Source organism: Crotalus tigris, unplaced genomic scaffold (assembly GCF_016545835.1).
Source record: "Crotalus tigris isolate CLP2741 ecotype Arizona unplaced genomic scaffold, ASM1654583v1 scf7180000024375.2447938, whole genome shotgun sequence".
NCBI lineage: Eukaryota > Metazoa > Chordata > Lepidosauria > Squamata > Viperidae > Crotalus > Crotalus tigris.
The window spans coordinates 1,946,562-1,974,203 of NW_024100545.1; the positions used below are offsets into that span (position 1 = coordinate 1,946,562).

The 27,642-nt window shown below is 47.4% G+C and overlaps 1 protein-coding gene across 6 annotated transcripts in view; it reads left to right on the forward strand.

Annotated features, from left to right (window-relative positions):
• Positions 1-27,642, forward strand: part of S1PR2 (sphingosine-1-phosphate receptor 2) — a 93,607-nt gene that overhangs the window by 43,654 nt on the left and 22,311 nt on the right. The window contains exon 1 of one of the 6 annotated variants that reach the window (XM_039328324.1): positions 12,920-13,191. The exons of 4 other annotated variants lie outside the window; for them this stretch is intronic. The gene's annotated coding sequence lies outside the window, so the exon portion shown is untranslated. Of the gene's footprint in view, positions 1-12,919; positions 13,192-27,642 lie in introns of those variants that run through there. One more of the 6 variants, XM_039328323.1, reaches the window with a different exon arrangement.

The window sequence follows — 27,642 nt, forward strand, 5'->3', positions numbered from 1 at the left end:
GTCCTGATCTACCGCTGGGTCTCCCTTCATCCCCACGGGCCATTTGGTCATTAGGGAACTCATCACAGTCCCAAACAGAGGGTGGGATAGGCGAATTCTCATCGCTCTCCCGATCCCCCTCCCCACGGAGGTTACAGGAAACCCCGAGGACCATGCTAACCACAGCACCTGCAGGGTCGCAGGCAATGGTTACTCCTCCTGCATTGACGGGGGATCTGCTAGCTACCCTAATAGCGCAGGCAGTGGACCGTGCATTTGAGGCCAGGGCTCAAACTTCAAAAGCCAAGCCTCTAGGACTTAGAACGAGGCATCGGGAGGAAATAGAGGACCATCAGGACCTCTCCTTCTCAGACTCGTCGGTCTCCGAGGAAGATTACCTGGACCAGCCAGGTACGTCACAAGGGATTCAAATGTCTGAGGAAGAGGAGGACACCTCACCTCAAGGGCCGTCCTTCAGCGGCCTGTTTAACCCTTCTCTTTTTGTTACCATTCTGCGCAAGGCTGAGGCCACAGCCCATCTGGGGCATGGGACACCAGCGGAGCCTGTCACAGTTGACACGGAGGCTGAGCCGACGTTCGCCGAAAAGGTAACCACTCAACACCGCATACCATGCCCGACCATGTTCCTAAACACAATAAGGAAACAGTGGGCAGCGCCAACCTCCCTACCGCTTCCTAGCAATGCAGAGAGGAAGCTATTTAACGTAGCAAGGGAGCTAGAGGGAACATTGGAGGTGCCGGTGGTGGACGAACCCATAGGTCCCCTGATATCGGACACGGCCATATCAGGAGATTTTGCTGAGGCTCTTAAAGCCGAGGACCGAAAGAGTGAGTCCAACTACAGGAGAACGCACCAGGCAATAGCTTGGGCTACCAGGGCGACTACCTCCGCGTCCTTTTTCACCAGAGCCACACTTTGTTGGCTCCGTGAGTTACAGGGCCGGGTTCCCATGGAGGATATACGCACTCACCAGGAACTCAGCAAAATGGTAGCGGCCACGGAATATGCGTCGGACGTGACACTTTTAGCGACCAGGTTTTCAGCCACGGCAATGGCGGCAAACAACACGAGCAGGCGCATCCTCTGGCTAAAGAACTGGCAGGCGGATACCAAATCCAAGTGGAAATTGGCTTCGGCTCCGTACCAAGGGGCAAAGCTGTTTGGTGAGGCACTAATGCCATACCTGACAGAGAACAAGGACAAGCGCAAGGTCCTTAAACACATGCTTAAAAGGCAGGACAAGAGACCCGGCTCCTGGGGAAGGAAACAATCCTTTCGTACGGAAGCCAGGGTCAACTACTTTCAAAATTCCCAACCCGTCCAAGCTAGACAGGATAGGGAAAGACAGGGGGACAGACAACGCAAGACATAGGCAAATGCAGGGAAGACGGCCCTTTCGGGGGAGCAACCGTCCCTTCCGCCGTACCAGATGACTCCCACCCAGACCTTCCCATAGGGGGCAGACTAGCAGGGTTTGCTCCCCAGTGGGAAGAGACCACCATGGACGTATGGGTCAGGAACACCATACGTCATGGTCTATCTCTAGAATTTCTCTCAAAGCCCCCGAACCGCTTCCGCCCGTGCCCCTGTCCCACAAACCCAACAAAGAGAAGGCTCATGAACGAGGCCGTTCAGCACCTTCTAAACATACGGGCCGTAGAGCCGGTGTCTATGAACCAGAGAGACCAGGGGTTTTACTCTATCCTCTTCGTGGTCCCAAAACCCTCGGGGGATTGGAGAGCCGTTCTGGATTTAAAAAGGCTAAATTTCTACATAAAATATCGCAAATTCAAAATGCAGACACTACGCTCCATCCTTGGAAGCGTAAGGAAAGGGGATTTTCTGGCATCGATCGACCTCACGGAGGCATACTTGCACATCCCTATCTCTCTGGCTCACCGCCGTTTTCTACGGTTTGCCTACAGGGGGCACCATTTTCAATACAGGGCACTTCCATTCGGCCTGTCATCAGCGCCCAGGGTGTTCACCAAGATTCTGGCGGTTCTGGCAGCACAACTAAGAAACGTACCAGTCAGAGTCCAGTGCTACCTGGACGATATTCTAATCCAGTCATCGTCCGCCCAGCAGTCTCGGGCGGACCTAAAGTTAGTGATAAAACTGCTGCAGGACCACGGCTTCTCGGTGAACTTTCCAAAGAGCCATCTAACCCCAACTACGAGAATACTCCATCTGGGAGCGGTCATAGACACAAAGGAGTGCAAGGTGTACCTATCACGGGAACGCCTCAGCAGCATAAGGAAAGCCGTAAAACAGGTAAGCCGCGGTCAGTCAGTGATGCTGGTCTGCCTCTCCCAGCTGCTAGGGAAGATGATATCGACCATAGCAATAGTTCCTTGGGCAAGGCTACACTCAAGAGAACTGCAGTGGTTCATGCTCCCGTTTCAGAGACAGCAAATCAGTGCATCCTGGAAGAGGGTAGGCATACCTCTGAGAGTACGACACTCCCTCAGGTGGTGGCTATCTCCAGCTCTCCTCAGGGGGTCCCCCTTCAGGGAACCAGACAGAGTAGTAGTCACAACAGATGCGAGCTTATTCGGCTGGGGAGGCCACTTGGGGACCAAGTGGACACAGGGCCGCTGGTCAGCGGTGGATCTCCGACACAACATAAACTGGCTCGAGCTGCGGGCTATTCACCTAGCATTAAGGCATTTTCACAGCAGCATAAAAGGCAGGCACGTACTGGTCCTGACGGACAACGTGACAGCCAAGGCCCACATAAACCGTCAGGGGGGCACACACTCTCGCTCGCTCTCGGCCGAGGCCCTCCTACTGAGGGCCTGGGCGGAACAAAATCTGGCCTCCATAAAGGCCGACCACATATCAGGGGAGGCAAACATCCAAGCAGATCTGTTGAGCAGATCAATAGATCACTCGGAGTGGCAACTACACCCGAAGATCTTCAGGGAGATCTGTCACCGCTTCGGGCTTCCCCAGGTGGACCTTTTCGCCTCTCCTTCCAATGCCCACCTAACTCGCTTCTTCTCCCGATTCCCATCCAGGGGAGCAGAGCAGACGGACGCGTTACGGAACCCATGGCCAAGGGGACTCCTGTACGCGTTTCCACCCTTACCTCTCCTTCCGGCAGTAGTACGCAAGATTCTGCGGGAAAGGGCCGAGGTAATCCTTGTGGCCCCTTATTGGCCAAGGAGACCTTGGTTCGCAGACTTGAGGAGTCTCTCCCGCACGAATCCATGGCGGATTCCTCCGGAGAGGATCTCCCTCAAGCAGGGGGAGATCTCCCACCCAGAGCCACAATGGCTACAACTAGCCGTCTGGCTCTTGAACGGTCAATTTTAGCCAAGGGGGCTTGCTCACAGGGTGTAATTAGGGTCATACAGGCATCAAGGCGCCCCTCCACGAACCGTATCTACGAGGCCACGTGGAGAAGCTTCCAATCATGGTGCTCTGAACAGGAATTGTTACTCGAAGGGATCACAGTTCCCAAGATCCTAGAATTTTTACTAGATGGCCTAGAGAGGGACCTCTCGCCAAACACGCTGCGCAGGCAAATCGCCGCCCTCTCAACTATACTTTCTGCCAGCCCCGGTGAATCCTTGGGCAAGCATCCCTTAATACGATCCTTCCTCAAGGGGGCTGCAAACATCAGACCGCCAACCGTGCACAGGTATCCATCGTGGGAACTACCACGAGTACTACAAGCTCTTACCAGAGCGCCCTTCGAACCACTCAAAACATGTGACATTCGCTACCTGACCCATAAGGTAGCATTCTTAGTAGCTATCACGTCAGCTCGACAGATATTGGAGTTAGCTTCTCTCTCAACGAGGAAGGACCTGTGTCATTTTCACAGGGACAAGGTAGTCCTAAGAATAGACCCTTCCTTCATTCCAAAGGTCAACTCCTTTTTTCACAGATCACAGGAAATAGTCCTACCAGACTTCTGTCCAAACCCAGCTCATCTCCTGGAGCAACAATGGCACACCTTGGACGTACGAAGGGCACTAAGACATTACATTTCACGCACAGCGGAATTCCGATGCTCGGAAGCGCTTTTCATATCCTTCCACCCCGCTACTAGGGGCCGGAAGGTCTCGTCCTCTACCATCGGTAGGTGGATTAGGGCATGCATCACTGGGGCATACCAGGTGGAGTCCTTGCAAGTCCCCAAGCATATCACGGCCCACTCCACAAGGAGTGCTGCCACCTCAGCAGCATGGGCCATGCAGGCTTCTGGTGAAGAGGTATGCAGGGCAGCCACTTGGGCCTCGCCCTCTCCATTCATTCGCCATTACAAAATCGACAAGTACTCCTCTGCAGAGGCCTCCTTCGGTAGGAGGGTTCTCCAGCAGGTTCTAGACCAAAGTTACACACGGGACCAGTCTATTCCCCAACCCAAGGGACAATAGGCTTTGGTATGTCCCACTGCGTGGATTATCCATCTCCAGTGCTGGAGAAGGGGCGTTGACTTACCTGAACGCCTTTTCTCAGCACGGAGATGGATAATCCACACCCACCCTTATAGACTAGGATAATAGGGTATATTTAGTGGAGCCAAAACGTCTTACTGTCAGTCAATGGCTGCGCTCGAGTCAAGACTGGAGAATCATGGTCCAGGACAGGGCGTGGCAACTTTGGCTGACTGATCTGATTGGCCAGGAATACAGTCTCAACCCACTGCGTGGATTATCCATCTCCGTGCTGAGAAAAGGCGTTCAGGTAAGTCAGCGCCCCTTTTACATTATTAGACATATCAATGATTCGTCGATGAACTGTATTATTTGAGAGAGGAACGCAGTCAAAAGTTTGTTTCGCTCTATCTCCTATCATTACTTCTGCCATTATCTTGGCTGCAGGCTTGATTAAAATTTTGCCAATGGTTTCCGCTGCACTACATTTGGCAATTAAAAGTGACACTCGATACAAAGCTTCTCCAGCACTGGAGATGGATAATCCACGCAGTGGGTTGAGACTGTATTCCTGGCCAATCGGATCAGTCAGCCAAAGTTGCCACGCCTGTCCTGGACCATGATTCTCCAGTCTTGACTGATCTGGCCACACAGAAAGACCTACAACTTTGGCTCCTGGGCAGGTATAGTTCCTTTCCATTGGGGGAATTTTTTTTCTAGTAGCTGAAATTGCTTAGTTTAAAAGTTAATTAGAGATAATTTAATTCAATTTAATAGATTACTCTAAAATTTCCTTGCTAAATTGTAAGACTCAGGAAGTCAGATTCCCTACAGGGGAAACCACCCTCACTTAAAAGGGGGAAATCCCTAACTCCCCTCCCTCACCCAAACCCCAACCACCTTCCCACAGCCGGAGCAGCCGGCAGCCGCCTTAAACAAATGGGGAGGCTCGGGCAACCCCTCGCGTTTAAAAAAAAAAAAAGACAGAAAGACAAGCAATTAGCGAGGGAAGCGGAGGACAAAGGGGATGCATGCTGGGAGGGAGATTGATTACGGGAACAGTTGGCGAGCGAAGGAGCAGTTTCTTTCACTCACCAGGCTGCTCAGGGTCTTTTAAACGAGGCGCCATTGTCTGAGCAGCTGGGAGCACGCGCGGCTCATTGTTACAACCGCACGTGGCACCAGCAGCCTCTTTAGCACAGGCAAAGTAGTCTCCTGCTTCTTTAACACATGTGCAGTAGTCTCCTGGCAGCGGCAGCCATATTTTGTGCAAGCAGGGGATCCAAGGCTCCCTGAGAAGTCTAGGTCCAGCCACTGGAGTAAATGAATAGGCAAGCAGTACTAGGGTGCTAGAGCATCTATTATTCATTTAGAGACATTCAAATCAGACACATAGCTGCTTTGTTCCAGGACTTGGTGTCTACAATCCAAAGTAAATAAGAACCTTTCATAACTAACTGTGTTTAGTTGCCTTTGGCTCCTTCCGGACTTCGGGTCCCCCATTAGTGGCCCGTACGCTTCTGGATTTAGTGGTGGGTTCCAGGCATCCCCAGTCGCGTGCCTGTCCTTACCCACCATAGTCAAGCCGGGTTCCAGGCATTCCCATTAGCGTGCCTGTTCTTATCCGTGCACAGTGACTAACTCTGACAATTTTGCAGAGTCTGCTCCTGAGTTCCAGACGCCCCCAGTAGTGCGCCTGTCCTTACTCAAAGTTGGAGCTCTCCTACTACCTGGGTCCCCCCTATCGCGGCCCGGCGTTAGTGGAGAATGGAGGAAGCAATCATTCCCTCCACTGGAGCCCTGCCTTCATCCTCTGGAGCACCTGCTTCAGAGGATTCGGAATCCTCTGCAGCCCCTAGAAAGGCTGCAAGGAAGTCATCAAAGAAGGCTGACAAACAGGCAATCAGAAGACACCAAGCCCTAGAAAAGGAGTTCAACAGAGCCCAGAAAAGGGCCAGAATTGAAAATAGGCAGAATGGGGGGATAGGTCCCGATCTACCACTGGGTCTCCCTACATCCCCACGGGCCGTTTGGTCATTAGGGAACTCATCACAGTCCCAAACAGAGGGCGGGATAGGCGAGATTCTCATCGCTCTCCCGATCCCCCTCCCCACGGAGGTTACAGGAAACCCCGAGGACCATGCTAACCACAGCACCTGCAGGGTCGCAGGCAATGGTTACTCCTCCTGCATTGACGGGGGATCTGCTAGCTACCCTAATAGCACAGGCAGTGGACCGTGCATTTGAGGCCAGGGCTCAAACTTCCAAAGCCAAGCCTCTAGGACTTAGAACGAGGCATCGGGAGGAAACGGGGACCATCAGGACCTCTCCTTCTCAGACTCGTCGGTCTCAGAGGAAGCTTACCTGGACCAGCCAGGTACGTCACAAGGGATTCAAATGTCTGAGGAAGAGGAGGACACCTCACCTCAAGGGCCGTCCTTCAGCGGCCTGTTTAACCCTTCTCTTTTTGTTACCATTCTGTGCAAGGCTGAGGCCACAGCCCATCTGGGGCATGGGACACCAGCGGAGCCTGTCACAATTGACACGGAGGCTGAGCCAACGTTCGCTGAAAAGGTAACCACTCAATACCGCATACCATGCCCGACCATGTTCCTAAACACAGTAAGGAAACAGTGGGCAGCGCCAACCTCCCTACCGCTTCCTAGCAATGCAGAGAGGAAGCTATTTAACGTAGCAAGGGAGCTAGAGGGAACATTGGAGGTGCCGGTGGTGGACGAACCCATAGGTCCCCTGATATCGGACACGGCCATATCAGGAGATTTTGCTGAGGCTCTTAAAGCCGAGGACCGAAAGAGTGAGTCCAACTACAGGAGAACGCACCAGGCAATAGCTTGGGCTACCAGGGCGACTACCTCCGCGTCCTTTTTCACCAGAGCCACACTCTGTTGGCTCCGTGAGTTACAGGGCCGGGTTCCCATGGAGGACATACGCACTCACCAGGAACTCAGCAAAATGGTAGCGGCCACGGAATATACGTCGGACGCGACACTTTTGGCGACCAGGTTTTCAGCCAAGGCAATGGCAGCAAACAACACGAGCAGGCGCCTCCTCTGGCTAAAGAACTGGCAGGCGGATACCAAATCCAAGTGGAAATTGGCTTCGGCTCCGTACCAAGGGGCAAAGCTGTTTGGTGAGGCACTAACGCCATACCTGACAGAGAACAAGGACAAGCGCAAGGTCCTTAAACACATGCTTAAAAGGCAGGACAAGAGACCCGGCTCCTGGGGAAGGAAACAATCCTTTCATACGGAAACCAGGGTCAACTACTTCCAAAATTCCCAACCCTTCCAAGCTAGACAGGATAGGGAAAGACAGGGGGACAGACAGAACACAAGAAATAGGCAAACACAGGGAAGACGGCCCTTTCGGGGGAACAACCGCCCCTTCCGCCGTACCAGATGACTCCCACCCAGACCTTCCCATAGGGGGCAGACTAGCAGGGTTTGCTCCCCAGTGGGAAGAGACCACCACGGACGTATGGGTCAGGAACACCATACGTCACGGTCTATCTCTAGAATTTCTCTCAAAGCCCCCGAACCGCTTCCGCCCATGCCCCTGTCCCACGAACCCAACAAAGAGAAGGCTCATGAACGAGGCTGTTCTGCACCTTCTAAACATACGGGCCGTAGAACCGGTGCCTATGAACCAGAGAGACCAGGGGTTTTACTCTATCCTCTTCGTGGTCCCAAAACCCTCGGGGGGTTGGAGAGCCGTTCTGGATCTAAAAAGGCTAAATTTCTACATAAAATACCGCAAATTCAAAATGCAGACACTACGCTCCATCCTTGGAAGCGTAAGGAAAGGGGATTTTCTGGCATCGATCGACCTCACGGAGGCATACTTGCACATCCCTATCTCTCTGGCTCACCGCCGCTTTCTACGGTTCGCCTACAGGGGGCACCATTTTCAATACAGGGCACTTCCATTCGGCCTGTCATCAGCGCCCAGGGTGTTCACCAAGATTCTGGCGGTTCTGGCAGCACGCCTAAGAAACGTCCCGATCAGAGTCCAGTGCTACCTGGACGATATTCTAATCCAGTCATCGTCCGCCCAGCAATCTCAAGCGGACCTAAAGTTAGTGATAAAGCTGCTGCAGGACCACGGCTTCTCGGTGAACTTTCCAAAGAGCCACCTAACCCCAACTACGAGAATACTCCATTTGGGAGCGGTCATAGACACACAGGAGTGCAAGGTGTACCTATCACAGGAACGCCTCAGCAGCATAAGGAAAGCCGTAAAACAGGTAAGCCGCGGTCAGTCAGTGACGCTGGTCTGCCTCTCCCAGCTGCTAGGGAAGATGATATCGACCATAGCAATAGTTCCTTGGGCAAGGCTGCACTCAAGAGAACTGCAGTGGTTCATGCTCCCGTTTCAGAGACAGCAAATCAGTGCATCCCGGAAGAGGGTAGGCATACCTCTGAGAGTACGACACTCCCTCAGGTGGTGGCTATCTCCAGCTCTCCTCAGGGGGTCCCCCTTCAGGGAACCAGACAGAGTAGTAGTCACAACAGATGCGAGTTTATTTGGCTGGGGAGCCCACTTGGGGACCAAGTGGACACAGGGCCGCTGGTCAGCGGTGGATCTCCGACACAACATAAACTGGCTCGAGCTACGGGCTATTCACCTAGCGTTAAGGCATTTTCACAGCAGCATAAAGGGTGGGCACGTACTGGTCCTGACGGACAACGTGACAGCCAAGGCCCACATAAACCGTCAGGGGGGCACACACTCTCGCTCGCTCTCGGCCGAGGCCCTCCTACTGGGGGCCTGGGCGGAACAAAATCTGGCCTCCATAAAGGCTGACCACATATCGGGGGAGGCAAACATCCAAGCAGATCTGTTGAGCAGATCAACAATAGATCACTCGGAGTGGCAACTACACCCGAAGATCTTCAGGGAGATCTGTCACCGCTTCGGGCTTCCCCAGGTGGACCTATTTGCCTCTCCTTCCAATGCCCACCTAACTCGCTTCTTCTCCCGATTCCCATCCAGGGGAGCAGAGCAGACGGATGCGTTACGGAACCCATGGCCAAGGGGACTCCTGTACGCGTTTCCACCCTTACCTCTCCTTCCGGCAGTAGTACGCAAGATTCTGCGGGAAAGAGCCAGGGTAATCCTTGTGGCCCCTTATTGGCCAAGGAGACCTTGGTTCGCAGACCTGAGGAGTCTCTCCCGCACGAATCAATGTCGGATTCCTCCGGAGAGGATCTCCCTCAAACAGGGGGAGATCTCCCACCCAGAGCCACAATGGCTACAACTAGCCGTCTGGCTCTTGAACGGTCAATTTTAGTCAAGGGGGCTTGCTCACAGGATGTAATTAGGGTCACACAGGCATCAAGGCGCCCCTCCACGAACCGTATCTACGAGGCCACGTGGAGAAGCTTCCAATCATGGTGCTCTGAACAGGAATTGTTACTCGAAGGGATCACAGTTCCCAAGATCCTAGAATTTTTACTAGATGGCCTAGAGAGGGACCTCTCGCCAAACACGCTGCGCAGGCAAATCGCCGCCCTCTCAACTATACTTTCTGCCAGCCCCGGTGAATCCTTGGGCAAGCATCCCTTAATACGATCCTTTCTCAAGGGGGTTGCGAATATCAGACCGCCAACCGTGCACAGGTATCCATCGTGGGAACTACCACGAGTACTACAAGCTCTTACCAGAGCGCCCTTCGAACCACTCAAAACATGTGACATTCGCTACCTGACCCATAAGGTAGCATTCTTAGTAGCTATCACGTCAGCTCGACGGATATCCAAGTTAGCTTCTCTCTCAACGAGGAAGGACCTGTGTCACTTTCACAGGGACAAGGTAGTCCTAAGAATAGACCCTTCCTTCATTCCAAAGGTCAACTCCTTTTTTCACAGATCACAGGAAATAGTCCTACCAGACTTCTGTCCAAACCCAGCTCATCCCCTGGAGCAACAATGGCACACCTTGGACGTACGAAGGGCACTAAGACATTACATTTCGCGCACAGCGGAATTCCGACGCTCGGAAGCGCTTTTCATATCCTTCCACCCCGCTACTAGGGGCCGGAAGGTCTCGTCCTCTACCATCGGTAGGTGGATTAGGGCATGCATCACTGGGGCATACCAGGCGGAGTCCTTGCAAGTCCCCAAGCATATCACGGCCCACTCCACAAGGAGCGCTGCCACCTCAGCAGCATGGGCCATGCAGGCTTCTATTGAAGAAGTATGCAGGGCAGCCACTTGGGCCTCGCCCTCTCCATTCATTCGCCATTACAAAATCGACAAGTACTCCTCTGCAGAGGCCTCCTTCGGTAGGAGGGTTCTTCAGCAGGTTCTAGATCAAAGTTACACACGGGACCAGTCTATTCCCCAACCCAAGGGACAATAGGCTTTGGTATGTCCCACTGCGTGGATTATCCATCTCCAGTGCTGGAGAAGGGGCGTTGACTTACCTGAACGCCTTTTCTCAGCACGGAGATGGATAATCCACACCCACCCTTATAGACTAGGATAATAGGGTATATTTAGTTGAGCCAAAACGTCTTACTGTCAGTCAATGGCTGCGCTCGTGTCAAGACTGGAGAATCATGGTCCAGGACAGGCGTGGCAACTTTGGCTGACTGATCTGATTGGCCAGGAATACAGTCTCAACCCACTGCGTGGATTATCCATCTCCGTGCTGAGAAAAGGCGTTCAGGTAAGTCAACGCCCCTTCTAGTATTTTTTGATTGTCACCTCCCGTCAAACCCTGCATTACTTTTCGAGACTGATTTAAACCCTTAAATTTATTTTCAAAAAAATCTATGGGTTTATCTTTGTACTGATTATGGTTTGTCTCAAAATGGCGCTTTAAGTTGGATGGTTTCATGCTTTCATTTGTTAGATTTTCAAAACAAATGACACAAAGTGGAATAGGCTCATTTTCATCTCCAGTCCATGAGAATCCAAATTTAAGATATTCTTTGTCGTACTTGCGAGTTTTCCTTGCTTTTTTCTTAACAGGTTCTTTCAGAATTGAAATTGATTCGTCGTTAATTTCATTATTTCCTGTTCGTTGATTGCTATTACAATCATTACTTTCTTTCGGTTTAGTAGTTCCAGATTTCAACCAGCGATCCATAATCTCTGTTAGGGATAAAAATTGTATTTTATAAAAATAATCAAAATCAGTGGAACTTACTAAAGCATGATAACAGGCGCCCGGAACTAACTATTAAAGAAGTAAGTTGTCTCTATAACGAAGTGCAGTATATTCACGCCGTGTCACGCTTCACAAGACTGTCTAACCGTTGATAACACTGCAATTCTCCGGCTTTTAAACAGCTCCGAGGCTCAACGTTAACTGTTAATGTTCCCGCAGTTTAAAAATGGCCGAACCAGAGCTGCGCGAAGGATGCGCAGAAGTTCCCGTCATAATGAGTTGCGATACGATGTATGATGGCCCCAGTTCCCGTGTAAAAACTGCGATACGCACCTATTTCTTTCTTTGTTCTGTGGGCGCAGCTAAGCACGGTGCAGTGGATATTCCCATGTGATCCCCACTAAACTCCGGTGCAACGCATACCCCCACCAAACTCTTCCCGTACCCCTGGGGGTACACGCACCACACTTTGGGAAACACTGTATTAGATCAATGAACCAAAAGACTTACAGGAACAATTACCCCAGCCAGTTGCAATCCATTTGTGGAGATCATCCTGGAAAAGGCTGCTTGTAATACACTGTTTTTATGAAGTGGTGGGAGCTAAGACCGGAAAGCAGAGGCTTTCCATCATGGTGCAGATGGCAGAATTTAAGCCCTGGGACTAGCACATACCTCGGGCTTGAGTTTGGTGTGCTGTAATAAGCAGTTCTTATGTGTATAGGTATACGGTATATCATGTCTTTCTTGTCTGCAACAAAACAAGTTATCTACCCCATTCATATATGTGAAATTTCAGCTATAGGCAAGATCCTGAATACAAGGCTGAATGTCAGGACTTAACTGTGGTACCTGGTGTAAACTCTGACAAAAAGGGAATCTGGGCTTTTCTTTTCCTTCTACTAAAGCTTTAAATGAAATATAGATCTAGTCTGCTTTGTGCACTCTTAGTGAATTGCAACCAAAATATGTGTGACTCTATTCAGCTACTACAGCATACAAAAAGAATATTCCCAACTTGTGGGTGTCTCCATGGGCAAAACAGACTTGTTCTTTTGGACTTAAGTACTGATGTGTACCTGAGTCTGCAATGCACTGCTTCTAGGAGACGACAAACATGGGTGTGGAGAATCGAGCTGCCTTCTGCTCAAAGTATGTGAGTAGTAGCTTCTCGCTGTCTCAGTCTGCAGTTCCAAGGGCTTAGATAAGGGCATTGGAAATATTTGGAAAATGTGGTTCCAATAAAGCCGTTGCCATGTGGCATTCATTCTTGGAGACAAGGTGCTTATGTTAGGCTCTTTCTCTTATATGCTATGGAAACAGCAGATGATCCCTGCCAAAACTGCAAAGGAAGGAGCATGGAAAATAGCCACACACACCCACTTACCTATTTTGCTAGTATGAAGGAGTGAACAAAGCATACTTATTTTTGCTGCTTCAGTCAAGCTGGGAATAACTTTTAGTGAGCTGAAGATCATTTACACTCCTTTGGGCAGGCATTCTCCCTCGGTGTACGATGTTGCTTTGGCAAGACTTCAGAGCTTGGAAACCTGCAAAATGGTGGGGAAGTGGTGGTCAGTGGGGAAAGAACATGCATCTGTATACCCCTCAAAAGGTAATGCCTCCCCCACATCACTTCCAGGGTTTTTAAATTGCCAAAGACTGGTGGTAAGAAAGCTTTATTGCAGCTCTTGATGTTGTTTGTTTGTTTGTTGGAGTCCTAGTATTAAGTCTTCTGTTCTTCCTAATATTGTATTTTTTCCGATATTCCCTGTTTTGTATTGTATTTTTTCTGATGCTCCTTGTTTCAGAAATGCATTTCGACATTCAGCTTCTTCCTCCTCCTCCTCCTCCTCCTCCTCCTCCTCCTCCTCCTCCTCCTCCTCCTCCTCATTTTGTTACTCATTTTTTTTACTTGATTTTAAAAATGTTAAGCAGTGTTACCTATTCATCATCACATGTACCCAAATGAGTGTGCATATAAAATTGCCATTACTGTATGTTGTAAAGATATCTAGAGAGTCAGTGGTCTATTTTTAGTAGAAGACTGTGTTTTTTCCTTGTTCAGCTATATATTAGTGAAAAAGTAATGAGAGAATGCCTGATCTTATTGGCTATTCAAGGTGCAAAAATGCATCTTATAGGTCTCCAGTAACTCATCTCCATCTGTTGTGGCCCCAAGAACAGCTTCCCTAAAATGATCTCGGTTCCAAATTTTGGTCCATTTATGTAGGTTAAGATGCAAAATAAGTCTTGCAGAGGCTTAAGACATTAATTTCTTCACTTTACTCCCCTCTGTGCCCTGAATCAAACTGACTGACTTTGATTCTGTCCCTCTGTACTTTAATGAAGCCTTTGACATTTCATGCAAAGCCAAATAAAACCTCAAACTGATGTACTGTACGGTACACCTGAAGCTAGATACTATCCAAAAAGGTGTGTTAATTTATCAGATGCTACTATTAAGCTTCTTCATCTTCTCTTCCCACTTCTATCCACACATCTTTTCCTTCTATATAGCTGTATCACTCCCAGTTGGGTTTCTGTTCCTGTTTTTAATCTGATTTAGAGAGGAGGTGCTGATATAATTTGTATCAACCCCAGTGCCTTCAGGAGGCATGATCTATGTATGTGCAGATGTCTACATGTATAGTTGGGCATGGTCTAATCTGGAATGGAAAAAGTGCTTGGGGTGAAGACAAGGAAATAATGGGGCTTTCTTCTCTGTGTGCATAGTCAGCTCCCAGATAGCAATGGGCTTGAATCTTGGGAAGGTTTGAACAAAATCTTCTCTGTATTGTTATCTCTGAAGCAACTCTATGGAAAAGGCAGAAAGTCTCATATCTCAAGCAAAACTAAACTAGATAAAAGCAGACTTTAAGTCTGCAGTGACACTGAGCAAGAGATAAATAGGATAATATTGCTAAGAAATGGTGATTCAAAACTTAACACATTTAAGCTGCAATTTAGTGGCTATGAGTATGCCACTCCAGTACCGTAGCTCTTAATACTCAGCTGTTTTCTTCTCTCTGTGATAGTCCAGGACTGTTAATTCTTTAGCATCTTTGGATGGGAGGGATTAGTTATCCATGAGTGAAACTTGAGAACTTATTACTTTTGGCTAGACTTTATAGAGAATACAGTTGGTATGGCAGGTACAAGAAGAATTTATTCATTTTTCCTTGTTCAGTGATCAAGTTCTTACTCAGGCCTTTTGTGACTCACTTTGCATAAACGGCTCTAAAGAAATGAAAAGGTGCATTGCATGATCTGACAAATCCTTCCTTTAAAAACCTGCCAGTCATAAACTCATTCAGTTACTTTAGAAAAACATACTGTGTCAGCTTCAGTCTACACCACAACACCCACTCCTGTAACCCCTAGTCTGCAAAACAGCAACAATATTGGCCAGTCCCACAGTATTATTATAACTCCTGAAAACATAAATTGGAAATAGCTGCAAGCCCTTGTACACTTTCACTCAGAAAAGCCTCTCTCCTGTTCCCAAACAAACTCTAGGTTTTTTTAAGGAAGCAAATTGAGAGGAAAGCAATTGGCTTTAGTTCTGGGCATTTAAAAAAAAAAAATCTGACTTAAGATTGCCTGATTTAGATGTTTTATTCTAAACTTGAAAGGCATATATTAGGGAAGGCGGAGTCATTGACACTTGTATACTTACCCATTCAAAACCCTTCCCTATGTTATTTTTCACCCAGTTGCACTTATTGATAATTTTGGCATCCGGCTTGTGGAAAAATGAGCTAAAATGGTTGGAAGAATATGTCCTGGAAAAATGACAGTGAAGGGAAATATTCATCACCCTTAATCAATTTTCTCCTGGCCCCGTTTTTTGCTCATGTGGCTCTTTTGAAGCGAACTTAAACTCATGAGCCCTGGTTTTGCCTTGTGATGCTTGGCTCCTTTACTTATTTTCCTTTCTTGTTTCCTGAGTAAAAGGAAGAATCAGTCGGCATGCTGAACTCATAAGGCTCCAGTTCTAAACAATGGAGTGCTTTGTGGACTAGTCTTGCACTCTTTTCAAACAAAACCTCTCATTCACAAGACAATTCTGCCTAAAGAACTCTGGAAGAGCTAATATCCTTCATGGCTTTATTGGAGCGCGCCATGCGCCTCTTGAAAGGAGAGCATTCTTTATGAGCAGTGCTCCATTCAGCCTGGAGGGACCCAACAGTCCTCTCCCCCCCACGGAGCAACATGTTTTCATAAAGCCCCCTTTTTCCAGTAAGACATCTTTGTTTTCCAGTTAAAGTGGCGGCTGGCTGACTTCCGCAAGGCAAATGTGTGGGCAATGTGGAGCAAAAGACTGAGGTGCACATGAAAAGAAAAATGCCACAATGATCGCTAGCAGCTGGCAGATAACGAGGAGACTTTGGCCTCTGCTAAGTGACGGGCTAACTCATGCGGCCACCCTAAGATGGACAGACTGGGATGGAACAGGCAATGGCCTATTCCCATAGTTAGGTTCCTTAGAACAGGGCTTTTCAACCTTTTCACCCATTGTACCACTTTTAGGATATGGCAGTATCCGAATACCACCCATCGCCTAGCAAGGTGTCAAAAACTTGACCCCAAAAAAGGGAAAAAAGTGATAAAGTACAGGTAGTCCTCAACTTACAACAGTTCGCTTAGTAACTGTTCGAAGTTACAATGGCACTGAAAAAAGTGCCCCCCAAGCCACAGCCGAGCAAGACACCTGCCTGCCCACCTGGTGGTGCTCTTCCTCCTGTCTGAGGTTTCCATTGTTGTGAGCATTTCTGTTGAGGATTGGCAGCAGGAGTGGGGTGGGGGGTGTTTGGTTTTTATTCTCCCCATCTGCTGGGTGGTTGCAGCAGGTTTTGGTCACTTCACATGACCCTGGGACACTGTGACCGTCATAAATATGAATCAGTTGCCAAGCATCTGAATGTAAATCACAAGACCCTGGAGAGCTGCAACATTCCACCTAATCGGCGCTTCTTCTGGGCTCAGCAGAAGTGCCAGGGTCAGCGCCAAGCTCCAGGCTGAGCCCTGACAGCCCCAAAGAAGCACCAATCAGCTGGAAAGCGGCACTGATCCTGGTGCTTCTGCTGAGCCCTGACAGCCCTGCAGCTCCAGCCATCTCTCGCTCAGGCTTGTGCGGTGCTGCCACCGGTTCAGCTCATTCCCCTCCCCCGCTACTTTTCTAGGATGGTCGCGTACCACCTGCCAGGTGCCAATGTACCACAGGTGGTACCCGTACCACGGGTTGAAAAGCCCTGCCTTAGAACTTGAATTAATTTGAAGCATAAAATTTAAAGTCCTCTCCTTCGCTGAACATCAAATCAAATCTTTATTATGGTCATAGACCAGCATATCAAAATGTAATACTAACAAAATGGTGAATGACAAGCAATTTGTGGCCCTTTTATGATTCTTGCAATGAGTAGCCTCACTCTACCTAATGGTGGGGCTGGATGAGCTCTTTCTCATATGTGCTCTCTAAGAAAGAGCAAGGTCAAAGAATCCTTGTCCCTCTTTCTTGCCTTGGAAGAGTGAGTGAAGCCCATGGACATTCCTTCTTCTGTAGCCCCTATTGAAAGGAAGGTGTGAATGCCATAGAGCAGTGTTTCCCAAACTTGACAATTTTAAGGCATGAGGACTTCAACTCCCAGAATTCCACAGCCAGCGTTGCTGGCTGTGGAATTCTGGGAGTTGAAGTCCTCATGCCTTAAAATTGTCAAGTTTGGGAAAAACTGCCATAGAGTGCTAGAAGCCAAGAGCAACTTTGCTATGAAATGTTTTATGCAGAACAATACTTCACTTACTTGAAAAGAATATTTCTCTGATAATTTACCTGTAAGGAGAAGATTGTCTTTAGATGTACTGGCTACAGTAATAGAGACTGGTGATGTTTTTCTCTGCCTTCTCTTCCTGGTTTTGGGGACTAGAGTTCTTAAATTCAGGGTTGTCTTCTTTTGGATTAGATACTGATTTGAAGACAAGATGTCTGCTGGTTGTCTGAAGTTGTAAGAAGCAAGAAGGCACACTGGGAGTTCCCTTCAGCCTCCCTTGACCGTCCTGGGAACTCCGTCGGGACTCCTGGCCTTCTGCCAGTTTTGTGGGATGGGCTGCCAGTATCCAGCCTCACCAGCTTCTGCAACTCAGATCTTGCTTTTCATTGATGCCTGCTCTGCATCACGGTAGTCTTGGGGCTGTCCAAGACTAGGAAAGTTTCCGATTCTAAATGCAGTTTTGACTCTGTTCTGCTTCTTGAGGAAATTTACTCGGGTTCTGAAAGCTCGTATGTGATTCTCATTGGTCCTTTATGCCAGAATAATAGCCTCCAAATATATCAGATGTTTATGAAAAGCTATTTTCTGTATTCTGAGTGTTTCATATGTAATTAAAAACCTGTTTGGGTTCAGTTGTGGGTTTTCTTTTTTAAATCCTGAAAATCTGGATTCTGTGACCTTTCTCTATGATGCAGCCTGGGAACCTTTGTGTGATTCCAGTTTTACTACTCTGGCCCTTTGGAGCTATCCCTCTGGCTTTGGAGATTTCAGTAGGCATTGCCCACTCAATTGGAACATATCTCCAGCCATAGGAGGTACAAACTTGTTTCTCCCGTAGTTGCTATTGTATAAAAACTGAGCTTCTTGAAAAACTGGATCTTTGCCTATTGCTACATTCTTGGTCATTTTTTTTTACTTCCACAAAGCCATAGAACTCAGGTTCCTGCAAGACACAGTTCAATATTATTGCTCTCTCATTATAAGTCCCTCCCTCTCTTTCTACCTCCCTCCCTCTCTCTCTCTCTCTCTCTCTCTCTCTCTCTCTCTCTCTCTCTCTCTCTCTCTCTCTCTCTTTCTCTTGGATTTTCTACTGACAGAAACTCCCTCTCCCTCTGCCACCTATAACAAGGGTGGGCAATGAATTTTCCCAAGGGGCCACATGGGATTGTTGTAGTGGTCAAACCAATAAGGCTGTGAATGTGTGTGAGCGCACACACACACACACACACACACACACACACACACACACACGTAAATTAAACCAAAAGAAATGGCAGTCTTCCAAATAAAAGCAATGCAGTTACACTGCACACATGGCATAGGCGTATTTACATTTAATTTCTAATTTCCGATTGACCTCACATGGGCCAGACAGGAACAGCCAAAGGGCAGGATGTGGCCCGGACACTGTAAAATGCCTTGGTCTGTCCTAGAACCTTGCCAACCTCTTCAGTCAACTCTGAGGGCATCTTTTGCTGCTCCCTCAGAGAATGGCCGGATGATAACTCCCCATCCTTTTTCTCCTTACCATGAAAAGCAAATATGGTAAGGAAGAAATCGGATCAAATGCTCCTGGGCATTGATTTTGCTACCTTCATTGTCCAGGGTTGTCAGCAGAGAGATATGGAAGCTTCAATGCATTGGTTGGCTCAGTGGGAAGATGGAGTGCAGCAGCAAGAATATTTGCACAATAGCACAAAGTTTCTGCAAAGAATAGGAAGAGCAAGACTAGTGGCTACATGGAAGAAATTGTAACTCACTTGCTCTTTCTCCATTAAACTAGACCTAAATATTTTATTTTAACACTGCAGAGCCTTCTTACCCACATAAACTCAGTTTGGTTAAAATAAGCAATACTGCCGACTTTTTAAAAAATTCTACCAGACATAAATACTCAAATTATACTGTGAATAATTTATTGATCTGAAGATGTTCCCCCTCTGCTCCATGAACTGAGCTGAAGCATGCAAGTAAACTAGTTGCCCCTGGAGATTCTCAGAAACTGAGTGAGGAGGCTTCCAAAATTATGAAACTGAGTGTTTGTGGAAGTATGTGTGTGCATGCGTGGGTGTGTATATGTGCAAGCACAAGTCTCTGCTAGGACAGAGTAATGTTTTCTCTGTGGGTAGATGAAGATAAGCCAAGCAAGCTCTTGGCAGCTGTAAGAAATAGCAAAGTTGGAGTCAGCTGCATCTATAAACAAAACAAAGCTGGAAGCAATTTGGATGGCTGTCCAAATATGGGAACACCTATGGCTCTTCGGTTCTTCTGGTATTGGAGAATCTTGGGACATCAGTGTTGTGTCATATTAACTCAAGTCTGGAGAAAGCTCCTCTTCTGTGGCCAATAATAATGCCCAGTTCACAAAGCAAGGATATTTCTATATATTGGGCAAGAGTTGTCTTAAGGGTACCTTTTCAAAAGGCAACTGGACTGTTTTCTTCTGCAAGAAGAAACAGCCAGTTGCCTTTTCAAAAAGCAACTTTGAGACAACTCTGACCTCGATAATTAAAAATCTCCACAGACTTTCGGGCAAGAGTTGTTTTCCATCTCTCTCTTCAGGGAATTGATGTTGCAGGGAATCCTAGGCTGAGATATAAAAAGATGACGTTATTTATAGGTTAATGCTTACTGATTTATTTTGAAGAGATGGGCTTATCTACATGGCCCATTTGCCCCATAGCTTGAAGAGACCAACAACCATTTTCGGAGGGCAAGAAGAACAGTGTTGCTCTATACTCAACCAATGAGTTGAATACAATGAGTACAATGGTAGGAATGTTCCTTCAGTTAAGTCTTTGGTTAATATGGTCTCTAATGTTTTCTAGGGGTACCTTTGCCAACCATGCTTTAATAGCACCACAATGGAAGAGTTGCCTTCTAAGTTTCCTAGCTGAAAACCCAACAGAAATGTCTATGTATTATAATTATTTTTCTTTGCTTTTCCCTGTGTTTTTTAAATAGAGTAGCTCGAGTAGACAAGAGAGACCAACAAGGCTGTAAGAAATTTTTTTTAAAGCTGATCGTTATATTTTCATGTTATATAAATTTTGATGCTTCACTTCTGTACGGTATATATAAATTCAATTTAATTTTGCATTATTAACCATATGTACACAGTGCACACAGACACATACATGCATCTATACCAGTGGTGGTGAACCTATGTCACAGGTGCCAGAGGGGGCACCCTGAGCCCTCTCTGTGGGCACACGTGCCATTGCCCCAGCCTCCCCCCATGACCCCTCCTCTCCAGCAGCCCCCCCTGAAGGAGAGTCGCCCCTGAGCGTGGCCCTCATGGCAGCCAGGCAGCATAGACAAGACTCTGCCCTCACACCCCATCGTGCACAGTTGATGCTGCAGGGCGCAGGCAGAGAGCGTGACTGCCATAGCGCTGGTGGGCTGCCTGGGCGATCTGCGGTGGGCCCTGGAGGCGGTGAGTGGCCCTGCGGGCAGGTGGGGCAGGGGATGGAGCGGGAGCGGGGCCAGTTTTTAGGCACTCAGTCTCTAAAAGGTTCGCCATCACTGATCTATACACAAACATAAAAGCATACGTCTCTAGGAAGACCCACAATTGCACAACAAGCACATCAGTTGGGACGTTGTCCAGTGGGAGGATGGGGTTACCTGTTGTCCAGACTGAGTCCCTTGCAAGCTATTGCTAAAGTCTAGAAATGATTGTCTTAAATCATTTCAGGATCAATCTGACAAGAGCAGGATAGAAGCAGCTTAAGAGGGCAATGTGGATAAGCCCTATGATTGACTTAACCTAACAGCACTTTAATCTGAAGTTTTAAAGCTGGTCCCTTGGGGGAGAAATATGCAATACTAAGATTATACAACAACCTGTCAAAACCAATAGACCACCACCATCAGAAGTCATTTCTTCTCTTTCATTCTATAACTGCTGCTAAAACGGAGTCCCGGCTATGACATCATAGCTGTGGGGAGTTACTGGCTGAGATGTGCACCATCTAGGAAATGGGGGGGCAGGGTAGGGGGAGATGGAATACATTTTTATATATAGCAGAAGTAATAATTGTGTACCCTGCTGTTTATACACCCTTTAATGTATTTTTTTCTTCTGCCTTTCCATACAATGGATTTCACCTTACTGGTAATATACTCTATACTGTATAATTTGCTGCATTAAACTAAGGTCAAACCAAGTACTATACTGATGTTCTCCGCTACAAAGTTGATAGCAAAAGATGTCAGATGGGCAATCAAATTAAAGTCTAATCAGTGGATAATCTAATCAATGTTACAGTCTGAAAAAAAGGGAAGGGAACTGAAACATTGGAGTCTGTACAGTGGAATTTTATCAGGCTACTTTGTGTGCCTGCCAAAATCTTCTTGTTGATGCAAATGTTCACAGAAAGGGGGGAGGGTTAGGTTCATCTGTACATTAAATTAGAAGTGAACTGTATGTTTTACCCCCTCCCCATTAATCATCATCACATTGTAAAATTGTATGTTTTTACCCCCTCCCCATTAATTATCATCACATTGTAAAATGTTGATGTCGTTGTCTTAAGCGTTGATCACCTGCCTCTGGTAAATTGGTCCTTTAGTTTTCAGTTTCTTGCACAGTATGTCCTAATACTTACTTGCATTTATTACTGAATTATGTGGAGGGAAGGGAAAAAGGGAAGGAGTTGCAATACTCCTTTGGGAGGAAAGGTGAATTTCCTGATCTGGCCAATAAAAACTATAGCCAGCTGGCATTTTCTGAATTGCTATTTTTTTTTTCCTATGTGGAGTCCATTTTGATCAATTGCATTAAATATGCATCCACCAAAGAGCCACCATTAATGTCTTAATACATCTCAGCATGTATCCTAAAGTTAAGTCTCATGCCTTCTATATGGTTCTATATGCATTATGCCTTTGGTTATTTATTAAACAAGCCCTTGAGTCCTACTGAGCTATAAACCATGATTAATAAACTACAGAATCTGGATTCCACACAGCATACTAATTCAAAACAAAATCACATTTCTGCTTAGTACATTTTGTGTACCCTCTGTGTGTTTTTTATGTATATGCATTAGTATGCCTGTACATAGATTTAAAAAATTACTGAAGTTTGAAAAGAAATTTAAGTCCAAGCAATTCATTTGCAGCTTTATTATTCTCTAGCACAGTAAATTGGAGCACTTGAAATTTGATTATTTTAAGGCAGTAATGGAAAACCTGTAGCTTTTCAAATGTGACATAAATACATTTCAGAAGCAGGTGGTATAATGATTAAGAGATTGGACTAGAAGCTGGGAGACTTGGTTCTAGTCTGCCCTCAGCTATGAGAGCTCACTGGGTGACTTTGGGCCTTCCTCAAAGAATTGTGGTGGGGGGGAATAAGAAGAGGAAAAGGTGGGATACAAATAAAATAAATAAACTACAGTCCTGAGCATCCCTCATCTTCGCTCATGCTGTGGAATACAAGTTCTATAAATCTGGCACGTTTTCAAATTGAAGAGTGATTCTGATCAATATTTGGGGAGTAATTCGGATACCATTTGTTGGTAATATTTCTGAATAAGATTTTATTTTACAAGAAATGAAAATTAAATAATTTATCATGAAATATTTAGCATAATAATCCATTTTTCCCTGTAATATACAATCATATTAAAACTTTAAAAATGGGAGAAATTTATTAGCAACCTTTCTTACAATTGGCAATGCTGGCTAAGGGTAATAAGAGAGTACTTAAAACATTTGAACTTGAGAAATTGCCAAACATGATAAAAAGAAGGAAAGCATAAAATACTTTTCAAGATACTTTACTTTCATTGTATTTTGGATCAGAGTTTTTTGTTTGAATAATTTAATTGTTCTTGGCGCAAAATTCTGAAGTCTATAGATGTTTTGCACAGAGGAAAATATATATATTTTGTATTCAAAATGATCTATGATATGGATGTATTTACTATTATATCCTTTACTTTAAAAAAAGAGCACTATTCCCTGATTAATTTTTTGGGCATGTTTTTCCATATGTGCACCAAACATAGTCTATTCCAAAATTATGTCCTACAAAATGGTCAAAACACTAGCTGCTAGTCACTCTTCACTTCGCCAGAGGAACATAGTATATCTTAGCAGCATTCAGCTAAGGATTGTACACAACTAATTTTTGGTGCCTAGCTAACACCTTCCATTACCTTTACTCTTCTGGAAAGGGTCCAGTCTAAATTCTTAAGAGCTATATTCCAGGTGTTCCAAATGTAGTATTAAGAATGGGGGGGGGAGAGGGAGAGGGAGAAGGAGAGAGAGAGAGAGAGCGCAACCAATGTGCTATGACTGTTCTTTCCCATAGGTTTGAGTTATTTTCTTATTAAGGATAATTACCAATCAATATCGTTGAGAACAATCTCAGAAAAACTTCAACATCTTGACTTTTCTAGGGAGGTATTCCTAATAATGGATGGTGGGTATGCACTCGGTGCATTTAAATAACATAACAAAAAGAACTGGAAGCCTGTCAGATCAGTCTGCTCTACCGAAGAATGTTTTTCTGAGCAGTCAAGCCTCTCTGTACAAAACCAGTAAGATACTCACACCACATAACTGTGTCCGAATTCTGAAGAGCACTAACTTGAATACACTTCAATGCTCTTTCTGCAGCAATTTTGGAGGACCATTACAAAAATATCTCTGTGACCTAAGTCTGTATCTCTGTGGTCAAGGGGCTATAGAAATTCCAGCTCATGGCCTGCTATAGTGTAGCATCTATGAAGACTCAATGACCTGCCTTTTAACTCCTTATCTGATAAAACACCAGGGAAATGCTGTTATTTTTTATGTACAGTTGTTAGCAATTCTCCAGCAGGATGGCTGTAGAGTCCAATGAATGGGTTCTATGACAGCCTTCCTGCCCGGCAGACTGGGTAAAAACTTTGGCCACACCCTTCCTCTGGGCGTGACCCCAGTTTTGACTCAGTCTCGAAGCCCAGTAGCAGTGTGAGAATCAGCTCTTGAAAGATTCCATCCTAGAAAAGACAATTCTCCCTCTTCCTAGATTCCCTAAATTGGCAGATAGAAAAATCTCTCTAGCAGCTGGCTCGGGGCTCTGAGCCATTGCCGGATCTCCATTCACCGGAGGATCGTCGGAGTGGTGAGAGTATCCCCAGGGTCTAGGGCGGCTAGCCAGGGGGTTCGGGTCGCTCACCGGATCGCTCGCCGATCTCCAGCACGCTAATCAGCTGATCGGCACGGGGATTACAGCCCGATCGGCCGATAGAGCCACGGCGCCGCTCGGCGCTAAACAGCTGATCGGCGCGAAAATTTTGCGGCAGCTGATCGGCGCGAGAATTTTGCGGCAGCTGATCGGCGCGAGAATTTTGCGGCCTGATCGGCCGACAGAGCCGCAGCGCCATTCGCCGCTTCAGCGGAGAGGCGCTGCCTTTTAAAGCCCGAAAGGGCCGCTTAACCGGCGCTTTTTCCTCTTCCCTCCTACCGGCGCTCCAGGGAGGATAGGAAAGACCGCAGAGCCGGCAGTTAAGATTCACCATTTTGAGCCTCGTGGCTTCCATCGGTTACTGTTGGGGGGCGTGGCTTCCTCCAATTCGCCATTTTAAACAAGCGGATTTAACCCGCCGTCCTTTTGTGGGTGGGTCTACCATCCGGAGTTGTTTTCCCTTGATTACGAAGAGGAAAAATTGTAGTAACTGCCTGACGGAGATCACATACAATCCTTTGTAACAAAGAAGAGGGAAGAGGGGGAAATAGACGAACTGCCATCATTTTTGATCGTGGTCTGTTTTCACAGCCACAGATTGGGGGAAATAAAGTCACCAGTCATATCGTGATTATATCAGGTCTGGACTAGGTGAGGAGGTGAGGAGGAATACTTTCTCTCTGACTGTTCCTATAGTGACCTTTAGTCACTGCCTTGCAGAATCTTCCTGTCCAAAGGATCCTGTCTGTCCGGCCATTGTTTGTATACGCAGAAGAGGACATTAGTCCCAATTATCTGCAACTGATCTGCGTACCTTATTCCCCCACTCCAGGTATTGCCTACTCGGGGTACCTGGCACAATGGCAGACAATGTCTCGTATTCAGCCATGCAGGTCCCTCAATTATCCCCTCCACAACAACAACAAAAACGCAGATCCTCTGAGCCGGAGGTGGGGGGAAAAAAGAAGGCTAAAACAAAGCATCTTACTCAAAAGGGACAATCTAAAACGGCTGAGCGAGAGGCCTCGAGGAGACATTTGGCTCTAGAACGACAATTTGCCAGGGCACAGAGGTCCAATTCCAATGTGACAAGTATGGTTTCCCCTGTCCCATTGGCGGCACCCACGGCAGAACCTTCTGCCCAGGAAGTTCTCAAAACTTGGTCTCCTCCTGGGGAAACTGAACAGTTGGATTCCTCCAATCCCTCCTCACCAGCATCTTTACCTGACCATACTCCCACTGCAGCCACGTCCAGTGACAGAGCGCAGGAGGACATATGGTCGGCACAATTTCAGGCATTCATGCAGGATGCCTTTTCCCAATTCATGGCTTCTAGGGGACAGGTGGCCTTCCACACATCCCATAAGGGACGAATTAGGCCGCCCCCTACTAACATTTCTGAGACTTCCTCTCAGATAGGAGAGGTAGACTCATTAGACCTTGACATGTCAGACATGCCCCTTTCAGAGGACGAGGGCACCGCACCTGAGCAGGCGACGAGCTCTGGCCTCTTTGATCCAGTGCTACTCAAATCACTTTTGATAAAGGCAGTCTCTACGGTCAACTTGACATCAGTACAGGAAGAGAATCCTTCTACAAGCAAGGAGGCCAATCCTCTATTTGCCAAAAAAGTCCCACAGGACAAATACATTCCCTGTCCGGAGGTCTTCCTGACCACGATAGAGGAACAATGGTCTTCCCTTGCAAGCCCACCGGCACCTAATAGCGTGGAAAGGAAGCTGTTCAATGTCTCTCCTTCCTTCTCGGATATGTTAGAGGTGCCCACGGTAGATAACCCCTTGATCTCATTATTTTCTACTTCTGCGATTCCAGGAGACATGGCGGAGGCCTTGAAACCTGAGGAAAAGAAATTTGAGCACTCCCTCCGCCGTTCTCACATGGCTGCAGCCTGGGTAGCCAAAGCAGCAACTTCATCGTCATTCTTCGCGAGGGCCTGTATCATGTGGCTGAGGGAGCTGCAAAACACTGTGCCTCCAGATCAGGTCAGGGTACACCAAACTTTGGCCAAGATCCTTGCGGCCTCTCAATTTATGGCTGATGCTTCGTTGTACGCAACAAAGTATGCGGCAAGATCCATCGCGGCCACAGTGGCCTCGCGTAGGCTACTGTGGCTCAAAAATTGGAAGACAGACCTGAGGTCCAAGTGGCGTCTTTCGATGTCCAAATACAGTGGAGCATTATTATTTGGATCCATACTGGATCCACATGTCAGCGAGGGTAGAGATAAGAGAAAGATTCTAGTACACCCATCAAAGAAGTTAGACAGGAGAGACAATCAGGAGTTTCGGAGGCAGGGTTTCCGTCCAGGAAGCCCCTGGGACTGGAGGCAGCCCTTTCGGTCAGGGCAATCCTGGGACTGGCCCAGAGGCTCATGATCCTTCTACCCGAGGCAGGATCGGCCCCAGGATCGCCAAAACACGGGAGCCAGAGGCCAATTCCAATCCAGACGTCCCTATAGAGGATCGGGAGGTAGAGCCTTTAAACGCACCAAGTGACGCCAGACAACACGCTCCCATAGGGGGTCGGCTAGGGAATTTCATCGAGGTCTGGGAGCAGACCACCTCCGACGCCTGGGTCTTGGAGACGATCAGGCATGGCCTAACCCTAGACTTTTGCTCTCCCCCACCAAACCGGTTCATCAGATGTCCCATCTCCAGAAAGGCACACAAGGCAAGGTTGGTAACTTCGGCCATAACCCACCTTCTGTCAATTCAGGCCATAGAGAAGGTACCCAAGGGAGAGGAAGGAAGAGGATTTTATTCCATCCTCTTCGCGATTCCAAAGGCATCCGGAGGGTGGAGAGCAATATTGGACCTGAAGGGTCTGAATTATTACGTGAACTACAGGAGGTTCAAGATGCAGTCCTTAAAATCCATCCTAACCAGTGTCAGGAAGGGCGACCTCCTATCCTCAATAGACTTCACGGAGGCGTACCTACATATTCCCATTCACCCCAGATACCGGAAGTTTCTCAGATTTACCTACGCGGGCCGGCACTACCAATACAGGGCATTACCCTTTGGCCTCTCCTCGGCTCCAAGGGTGTTCACCAAAATCCTAACTGTAATAGCGGCCCACCTCAGGATGACGCCGGTGCGCGTACAGTTTTATCTGGACGACATCTTGATTCAGTCCAGCTCGCAG